This window comes from Ranitomeya imitator, chromosome 5 (assembly GCF_032444005.1).
Source record: "Ranitomeya imitator isolate aRanImi1 chromosome 5, aRanImi1.pri, whole genome shotgun sequence".
In the NCBI taxonomy this organism is placed as follows: domain Eukaryota; kingdom Metazoa; phylum Chordata; class Amphibia; order Anura; family Dendrobatidae; genus Ranitomeya; species Ranitomeya imitator.
In genome coordinates this window covers 425,328,560-425,339,654 of record NC_091286.1, presented here as the reverse complement: position 1 = coordinate 425,339,654, position 11,095 = coordinate 425,328,560, and positions in this window count along the sequence as shown.

Genomic DNA, 11,095 nt, shown 5'->3' with positions numbered 1-11,095 from the left:
ACTGACTTTATGCCATACTTCAAATACCGCAGGACAGTTAATTATAGGTTGGCTGTCTACCTTACATCCCCTAAGCAGACATAGGGGGCAACTGTGGAGAGGGGCGTCTCTAGGGTCCCAGAATAGCTCCGAGCCTACCCGTCAAACGGGTGCATCCTAGCCATAACAAACTTGGGGGACGGAGAATAGAAAGAACGAGAAAGAACGAGAACAGAAGTTGTGAGGACTATCCCGAATGCTCAGCAGGGAAGCACTACAACACACAGGCGCTAGTGGTAGGCAACGATTTCCACCTACAAAGGGAACTCTGGATGTGTCTTCGGACCGGCCGGTCTCAGACAGCCCTGTTAACAGTGCTCTGGATTGAGGATCCTGAAGTCACCAGTAAAGAGGTAAAGAGACTGCAACCCTGTGTCCTCATTATTGACTGCACCTCACACCATCGCCACCTACACCACTGGGAAGCCCTGGGGATTCACTTCACCTGTGGGAAGGTATACCATCTAGCTGCCATCACATCACCCCAGTGGACCCTGAGCAGCGTCGGTCGACCTGACCAAATACCACAGGTGGTGTCACGAATCCTTAGCTGACTTTCATCATCCATTTTATTGGACGCCCCTTAGCAGGGTCACGGACCGGGTCCAGCCACCGTGACAACTGTTATGAACAGGTGATTCAGAACCACAATGGACCTAGTGGTTAAGAGCACAAAAAGTGACCTGATAGTTTCTAACATAGGACGAGCTCTGAGACGTGGGAACTCTGCTGACCGCAATCCCTAATCCTATCATACCACACTAGAGGTAGCCGTGGATTGCGCCTAACGCTCCCTATGCTACTCGGCACAGCCTGAGAAACTAGCTAGCCCTGAAGACAGAAAAATAAGCCTACCTTGCCTCAGAGAAATTCCCCAAAGGAAAAGGCAGCCCCCCACATATAATGACTGTGAGTTAAGATGAAAATACAAACACAGAGATGAAATAGATTTTAGCAAAGTGAGGCCCGACTTACTGAATAGACCGAGGATAGGAAAGATAGCTTTGCGGTCAGCACAAAAACCTACAAACAACCATGCAGAGGGGGCAAAAAGACCGTCCGCACCGACTAACGGTACGGAGGTGCTCCCTCTGCGTCTCAGAGCTTCCAGCAAGCAAGAAAAACCAATATAGCAAGCTGGACAGAAAATATAGCAAACAAAAGTAACACAAGCAAAACTTAGCTTATGCAGGGCAGACAGGCCACAAGAACGATCCAGGAGAAAGCAAGACCAATACTGGAACATTGACTGGAGGCCAGGAACAAAGAACTAGGTGGAGTTAAATAGAGCAGCACCTAACGACTTAACCTCGTCACCTGAGGAAGGAAACTCAGAAGCCGCAGCCCCACTCACATCCACCAGAGGAAGCTCATAGACAGAACCAGCCGAAGTACCACTCATGACCACAGGAGGGAACTTGACCACAGAATTCACAACAGTACCCCCCCCTTGAGGAGGGGTCACCGAACCCTCACCAGAGCCCCCAGGCCGACCAGGGTGAGCCAAATGAAAGGCACGAACCAGATCGGCAGCATGAACATCAGAGGAAAAGACCCAGGAATTATCTTCCTGACCATAACCCTTCCACTTAACCAGGTACTGGAGTTTCCGTCTCGAAATACGAGAATCCAAAATCTTCTCCACTATGTACTCCAACTCCCCCTCAACCAAAACCGGAGCAGGAGGATCAACGGATGGAACCACAGGTGCCACGTACCTCCGCAACAATGACCTATGGAATACGTTATGGATGGAAAAAGAAGCTGGAAGGGTCAAACAAAAAGACACAGGATTAAGAACCTCAGAAATCCTATACGGACCAATGAAACGAGGCTTAAACTTAGGAGAGGAAACTTTCATAGGAATATAACGAGATGACAACCAAACCAAATCCCCAACACGAAGTCGGGTACCCACACAGCGCCTGCGGTTAGCGAAACGTTGAGCCTTCTCCTGGGACAATGTCAAATTGTCCACTACATGAGTCCAAATCTGCTGCAACCTATCCACTACAGTATCCACACCAGGACAGTCAGAAGACTCAACCTGCCCTGAAGAGAAACGAGGATGGAAACCAGAATTGCAGAAAAACGGTGAAACCAAAGTAGCCGAGCTGGCCCGATTATTAAGGGCGAACTCAGCCAAAGGCAAAAAAGACACCCAATCATCCTGATCGGCAGAAACAAAACATCTCAGATATGTTTCCAAGGTCTGATTGGTTCGTTCAGTCTGGCCATTTGTCTGAGGATGGAAAGCCGAGGAAAAAGACAAATCAATGCCCATCCTAGCACAAAAGGCTCGCCAAAACCTCGAAACAAACTGGGAACCTCTGTCAGAAACGATGTTCTCCGGAATGCCATGTAAACGAACCACATGCTGGAAGAACAATGGCACCAAATCAGAGGAGGAAGGCAATTTAGACAAGGGTACCAAATTGACCATCTTAGAGAAGCGATCACAAACAACCCAAATGACCGACATTTTTTGAGAGACGGGGAGATCCGAAATAAAATCCATAGAGATATGTGTCCAGGGCCTCTTCGGGACTGGCAAGGGCAAAAGCAACCCACTGGCACGAGAACAGCAGGGCTTAGCCCGAGCACAAATCCCACAGGACTGCACAAACGAACGCACATCCCGCGACAGAGACGGCCACCAAAAGGATCTAGCCACCAAATCTCTGGTACCAAAGATTCCAGGATGACCAGCCAACACCGAACAATGAACCTCAGAGATAACTCTACTCGTCCATTTATCAGGGACAAACAGTTTCTCCGCTGGGCAACGGTCAGGTCTATTAGCCTGAAATTTTTGCAGCACCCGCCGCAAATCAGGGGAGATGGCAGACAAAATTACCCCCTCTTTGAGAATACCCGCCGGCTCAGACAAACCCGGAGAGTCGGCCACAAAACTCCTAGACAGGGCATCCGCCTTCACATTTTTAGAGCCCGGAAGGTACGAAACCACAAAGTCAAAACGGGAGAAAAACAGCGACCAATGAGCCTGTCTAGGATTCAACCGTTTGGCAGACTCGAGATAAGTCAAGTTCTTGTGATCAGTCAAGACCACCACGCGATGCTTAGCTCCTTCAAGCCAATGACGCCACTCCTCGAATGCCCACTTCATGGCCAGCAACTCTCGATTGCCAACATCATAATTACGCTCAGCAGTATCCTTATTGAAAAAATGACCAAGTATGGGATTGACAAGGCTTTTGTTAGGTGGATCATAGTTGTCCCAGTGATCGTACTCAAAGAGTGGCAATGAATGGTTTCACATCCAATTGGAAGAGTGTTTCAAGTGGGGTACCACAAGGCTGTGTCCTGGCCCCCGTGTTGTTCAACATTTTTATAAATGATCTAGATAAGGAAAAAGCAGACAATGCAAAGCTAGGAGGGTTAACTAACACTAGAGAAGACAGAGAAAGGATTCATAGTAACATAGTAACATAGTAACATAGTTAGTAAGGCCGAAAAAAGACATTTGTCCATCCAGTTCAGCCTATATTCCATCATAATAAATACCCAGATCTACGTCCTTCTACAGAACCTAATAATTGTATGATACAATATTGTTCTGCTCCAGGAAGACATCCAGGCCTCTCTTGAACCCCTCGACTGAGTTCGCCATCACCACCTCCTCAGGCAAGCAATTCCAGATTCTCACTGCCCTAACAGTAAAGAATCCTCTTCTATGTTGGTGGAAAAACCTTCTCTCCTCCAGACGCAAAGAATGCCCCCTTGTGCCCGTCACCTTCCTTGGTATAAACAGATCCTCAGCGAGATATTTGTATTGTCCCCTTATATACTTATACATGGTTATTAGATCGCCCCTCAGTCGTCTTTTTTCTAGACTAAATAATCCTAATTTCGCTAATCTATCTGGGTATTGTAGTTCTCCCATCCCCTTTATTAATTTTGTTGCCCTCCTTTGTACTCTCTCTAGTTCCATTATATCCTTCCTGAGCACCGGTGCCCAAAACTGGACACAGTACTCCATGTGCGGTCTAACTAGGGATTTGTACAGAGGCAGTATAATGCTCTCATCATGTGTATCCAGACCTCTTTTAATGCACCCCATGATCCTGTTTGCCTTGGCAGCTGCTGCCTGGCACTGGCTGCTCCAGGTAAGTTTATCATTAACTAGGATCCCCAAGTCCTTCTCCCTGTCAGATTTACCCAGTGGTTTCCCGTTCAGTGTGTAATGGTGATATTGATTCCCTCTTCCCATGTGTATAACCTTACATTTATCATTGTTAAACCTCATCTGCCACCTTTCAGCCCAAGTTTCCAACTTATCCAGATCCATCTGTAGCAGAATACTATCTTCTCTTGTATTAACTGCTTTACATAGTTTTGTATCATCTGCAAATATCGATATTTTACTGTGTAAACCTTCTACCAGATCATTAATGAATATGTTGAAGAGAACAGGTCCCAATACTGACCCCTGCGGTACCCCACTGGTCACAGCGACCCAGTTAGAGAATATACCATTTATAACCACCCTCTGCTTTCTATCACTAAGCCAGTTACTAACCCATTTACACACATTTTCCCCCAGACCAAGCATTCTCATTTTGTGTACCAACCTCTTGTGCGGCACGGTATCAAACGCTTTGGAAAAATCGAGATATACCACGTCCAATGACTCACCGTGGTCCAGTCTATAGCTTACCTCTTCATAAAAACTGATTAGATTGGTTTGACAGGAGCGATTTCTCATAAACCCATGCTGATATGGAGTTAAACAGTTATTCTCATTGAGATAATCCAGAATAACATCCCTCAGAAACCCTTCAAATATTTTACCAACAATAGAGGTTAGACTTACTGGCCTATAATTTCCAGGTTCACTTTTAGAGCCCTTTTTGAATATTGGCACCACATTTGCTATGCGCCAGTCCTGCGGAACAGACCCTGTCGCTATAGAGTCACTAAAAATAAGAAATAATGGTTTATCTATTACATTACTTAGTTCTCTTAGTACTCGTGGGTGTATGCCATCCGGACCCGGAGATTTATCTATTTTAATCTTATTTAGCCGGTTTCGCACCTCTTCTTGGGTTAGATTGGTGACCCTTAATATAGGGTTTTCATTGTTTCTTGGGATTTCACCTAGCATTTCATTTTCCACCGTGAATACCGTGGAGAAGAAGGTGTTTAATATGTTAGCTTTTTCCTCGTCATCTACAACCATTCTTTCCTCATTATTTTTTAAGGGGCCTACATTTTCAGTTTTTATTCTTTTACTATTGATATAGTTGAAGAACAGTTTGGGATTAGTTTGGGAACAGTTTGGGATTCTCTAGATTCAGTAGGATCTAGAGAAGCTTGAACAATGAACAGCGACTAATAAAATAGTATTTAACAGAGAGAAATGCAAGATTCTACATCTGGGCAAGTAAAATAAAAATTACATCTACCGAATGGGAAGAATAGAACTAAGCAACCGCACGTATGAAAAAGACTTGGGTAAACCAATAGCTCACAGACTGCACATGAGTCAACAGTGTGATGCAGCAGCAAAAAAGGCAAACAGTTCTAGGATGTATTAAGAACAGCATAGAGTCTAGATCACTTGAAGTAATTATCCCCCTCTACTCCTCCTTGGTAAGGCCTCATCTGTAATACTGTGTTCAGTTCTGGGCACCACATTTAAAAAAAAAACATTGAAAAACTGGAGAAAGTTAAGAGAAGAGCTGCCAGGATGGTGAGTGGACTGCAAAGTATGTCCTACGAGGACCGGTTAAAGAATCTGGGAATGTTTAGCTTGCAATAAAGAAGGCAAGGCTAAAAAGAGACTTAATAGCTGTCTACAAATATCTGAAGCAATGTCACAGTGTAGAAGGATCATCCTTATTCTCATTTGCACATGGAAACACAAGAAGCAATTGAATGAAAGTAAAAGAGAGAAGATACAGTTTAGATATTAGAAAAAATGTTTTGACAGTGAGGGTGATTAATGAGTGACACGAGAGGTGGTAAGGTGAGTTCTCCTTCAGTGGAAGTCTTCAGAGGCTAGACAGACATCTGAGCTGGTTTAGTGAATCCTGCATTGAGCAGGGGGTTGAACATGATGAACCTTGAGATCCCTTACAACTATAACATTCTATGATTCTATGTTTCTAATTCGAGTACGTGAAAAACCCTACATGCATAATCCAGCACATTAACCTATAAATACATTTTTAACAAAAAGAAGCAGAATATAATAAAAAGGTAAAGCTTTATTGTAATTTATAAAATACAAAATATGAATTAAATTAAAACAAAATGTGGGAAACCAATAGATGGCACTACAACATATAAAGTATCATAGGAGGTAAGCATGAGATCATGCAATGGCCCAAAACTGACAGTGAAATAGAACAAAAAGTAACACATACATGCATATCCAAATCAACACACAAATAAATTCTAACAATTTATCGTACATAGATAGAATGTAAGTATTGTCCAAAAATGCATCTATATTGGTCACTGATATTTATTTTTTAAATGATAGAAATGTATTTTTGTACATTTTGAGCTGTTTGGTTATTATTCTCACAGATGAAAAGAAACAATTCAGAAGGGAAAATTTACATTTTTCATTTAGTTACATAATAATTCTGCACAGTAATAGTCCTCCAATAATTCTGCTCACATAGATATTCTTCTAAGAAAGACAAAACCTCACTTTTACTTTCTTAAATATTCAGGTTTATTAAACTTTTGGATTGACTGACATTGTAGTTATGCAATGATAAAATGAAGCATAACAAATACAAATTGCCTAATAATTGTGCACAGGATTTTTGTTTTCAATACCATTTTTGTGATCCAGATGCATTTTCTGTTTCTCTCCAATAGGTGGCACTAGAATTCTATTTCTCTTCCTCTCTGAAGAGACAGTTTGCATAATTAGCATATTTCCCAGAGGAGCATTGTGGCTTTAAGCTCCTCATCTCAGCATGCTTAGCATGTCAATCTCCGCAAGGAGAAATGATACTTCTTGGATATCTATATAGACACTAATTCCAGTACAATCTGATTAGTGTGATGATAGACTTCACTTTCCTTCTTGCTAGTTCCCATGAATCAAATCAGAATCAAAAAATTTCCTGAACTCCATCTAGTGTCCGTTTAAGGAACTGTAATGCACATACAATGAGTCAAACATGTACAATGTGCATCAGTCAGAATATGTCTCTACCATATTAGAAAGTAGTTAGAAAAGATAAAAATTGGAAGACATTAGTGGTTGATATCTCCAAAGGAACCTGTCACCTGATTTGTGTTTCTCACAATCACAAGTGACCTTTAAACATATAGAACATCTCATTCACATACAAGTACAGGCCGGAGCGAGCCGTCCCCTCCCCCTCCCCAGGTGGTGTAGGTGAAGGCCGGCATGACAGAGGGTTTGGAGGAAAAGGTTGGGGGGTGGGATTATTTAATGGGGAGGAATATTCATAATATTGGGGTTTATAGGGCAAGGAGGGGGTGGGGTTTAGTTAGTTCCCACTCTGGAGGCCATTAAGCAGTCCATCTCTACTTACCGAGATGGGATCCGTGGAGCAGGTGCTGGAAAGGCTGCGGGCAGCTGCCGAAAATCAGCTGCCCGGCTGGCTGGAGTCCCGGTTGTCTGGAATCCTGGGTGGAGGTAGCAGGGATGTATCGACGGTTGCTGCAGGCGAGCGGCGTTCCTGGCGTGGTCGGCCTCCAGAGCACTTATCCCCCGTTTTGCCACACGGGTCCCAGCGCCGGCGCAGGAGCCCCTCCAGGGACCCTGTGGACCAAGTGCCTGCCTGCAAACGCCCAAGTAGGACTCGGTCTGGGAGGAGTCCACCTGCTGGACTGGGGCCTGCGGCAGTTGATAGGCCTTCCCCCCCATGCTCCAGGGGCGGAGTCTTCACGCGCCTGATCATCTGCTGCCCCATGTGATGCCATGGCGGGTCGCCGTGGTGATGTCCCGGCCACCCGGCCTGCCTCTTCTGCCAGACACAGACAGTGGGGGAGAGCTTCTTCTGCTGCATGGGAAGGCAGTGCCCCAGGAGTGGTGGGGCTGTTGGACCTGGCTGTGGACCTGGGATCATCTTCATCATCCTCTGCCGTGACTAGAGTGGATCATTTGTGAGGATTGCATGGGAGTGGATCGGACGGTGGGCCTGGCCCGGGGCTCCCCTATCAAGCTGCACCTGCGGCAGTTGGATCGGCAACGGCGAGTCTTGTCGGGGCTAGGACATTGAGATCTTCCTCGGGAGGCAGACCTCAGGCTCAGGAGGGTCCAGGGATCAGATCTGTGACAATGGAAGGCTGGACGAGTGGGACATCTGCGGCTGGGGGGATCACAGCTCCCCTGCAGCTCGGTGAGCATGAGTCTATGTCTTGTATGTTACCAGCATTTTCACTGTCTCCATCAGTCAGGGTAAGTCAGGCTGAGAGGTCTGTAGTTCAGGGCGAGGGATTTGGAGTTCGGTCCGATTCAGGGATAGATGGGGTAAGTGAGCTGTTATCTAATGTTCGGAAGCTGCTGACGCGGTTGGGAGGTGTTAGGTCGGTGCCGCCTCCTTTGGCGGCGTGGTTTCTACAGACTTAGGTCACGGGTTGTCGAGCGGGGGTTCTGTGGTGCAGAGCAGGTTGTCTGAGCCGGTGTCGGTATCTGTGCAGACAAAAAAAGAGAAAGAAGGCGGGATTCATTTGGATGATAAGGTGCATGGCAAAGTTTATGTTTGTTTTGATGGGCCGTTGGGGGCTCATTTGAAGAAAGAAGTGCAGGAGAAGATTTGGAAGGACGAGTATGTGGAGATCTTTTCACTTCTTCCATTGGAGAAATTTAATCTGGATAAGAATAAGAAGGAGGACAGTAAGAAGGAGGAGGAGGAAAAACGGAGATGGCGTCTTATTCCTCAGACTTTTGTGAATTGGCTACAGGCGTTTTGAGATTTTGGCCAGCGTATTAGGTAAGAAGGCTCCTGAAAATTGTTCCGCCTTGTTTTGCTATATGGATTCAATAGGGGAGGCGCATAGGGCCTATGGGGGTTAAGCGTGGCTCCGTTATGATGAGCAGTTTAGGCAGCGGAAGGCCTTTCTTCTGGCGATTAGATGGTATCAGAAGGACATAGGTTTGTGGTTGCGTGTTATGACACCAACAAAATTTGGTCATTTAGTCCACTTCGCAAGGCAGTTCTTCAGGATACGGGGGTCAGTCAGGAAAAATAGGATGTCAAAAACACAGCTTATGCTGGCAGTTTAGCGAAGGCCAGTGCAAGTTTGGAACCACTTGTAAGTTCAAGCACATGTGCTCACATTGCAATGGTTCTTCCCATGGCACTGCCAGATGTTTTAAGAAAAAAAGGAAGCCAGAGGGTATTTCAAAAGGGTGTGAGTCTGGACGCGATGGTCCCCTATCTAAATTCCCGGATAGGGATCAAGCAGAACTGTGATTGTTGGGCTTCCGTGATGGTTTTCGAATGCCTGCTCCTACTTTTGCAATCCCTCAGGTTTTGAAAAACCTTAGATCAGCTGAGTTACATGCTGATGTTGTCTCAGAAAAGTTGAATAAGGAGGTTTCTTTAGGTAAGATGTCCAGACCTTTTCCTATTCCTCCGTTAGTAGATTTGGTGGTGTCACCTTTGGGTGTGGTTCCGAAAAAGGAACCAAACAAGTTTAGGCTAATCCAGCATTTGTCTTATCCTCGGGGGAGGTCCGTGAATGATGGGATAGACCCAAAGCTTTGTTCTGTTGTTTATACGTCTTTTGATGAGGCGGCACGTTGGGTGTGTAGTTGCGGCAGGGGCGACTTGTTGGCTAAGACTGATATTGAGTCTTCTTTTCGCTTGTTACCGGTTCACCCCCGATAGTGCAAGGTTATTGGGTTGTTATTGGAGTGGGGGGGTTTATGTTGATAGATGTTTGCTAATGGGTTGCTCGTTGCCTTGTGCATATTTTGAGGCTTTTAGTTCTTTTCTCAAGTGGGTGTTTCGGGATGTGTCTGGTTTGGATTCTGTGATACATTACTTGGATGACTTCTTGTGCATTGGGCCGGGTCATTCCAGGCATTGTGACGTAATTTTAAAGACTGTTGTTTGGGTAGCCAAGCGATTCGGTGTCCCGTTAGCGCCGGGGAAAACAGAGGGGCCGTGCATGAGCCTCTCTTTCTTGGGCATTGTTATTGATTCAGTTAATTGGGAGTTCAGGGTGCCTGAGGAAAAAGTGGTAGGACCGAGGGGCGAAGTAGCTCGAGCGAGACGTTTGAAGAAGCTGCCACTGCGTGAAGTTCAGTCGCTTCTTGGAAAACTGAACTTTGCTTGTAGGATTATCCCAATGGGGAGAGTTTTCAAACGCAGGTTGGCTAGTGCCCTGGAGTTAAGGCCCCATATCATTTTGTTCATTTGTCCAGTGAGCACAAGGCCGATTTGGAAGTTTAGGACAGTTTTTTGGCGTGTTACAATGGCCGGTCGCTGTTGATGGAGGAAGCGGTGGGTAATGCTGATTTGGACCTGTTTACTGACGCTTCTGGTGTTGTTGGTTTTGGGGCTTTTTTCGGTGGCCAGTGGTGCGCCGCTAGGTGGCCTGATTAATGGTTTGCTGCTGGGTTAGTGACTTTGCTGTCACTTTGCTGGAGATTTTTCCCATCCTGGTTGCAGTTCATTTGTGGAAAGGTGATTTTCAGCACAAACGGGTTTGCTTTAATTGTGACAATATGGCTGTTGTATGTGCCATCAATAGTTTAACAACATATTCGCCTCCAGTGATCAGTGTTCTTTGACAGTTGGTGTTGTTTTGCTTGTCCATTAATTCGTACGTTATGGCGTCTCATGTGCCTGGAGGGAGGAATTCCATTACCGACTCTTTGTCTCGGTTTCAGTGGGAGCGTTTCCGGCTGTTGGCTCCGGACGCGGAGGAACGGGGTCTGGAATGCCCGCCGGAGCTTGGAACGTGGTATCCGGGCTGCAGAACCTTTAATTCCAGCGTCGTTGGCTCCTAGCACGTGGTCTGCATATCAGTTGGTATGGTGTACTTGGGAGAATTCGTTGGTGTCGTGCGGGTCCACCGATGTTGGTGATGA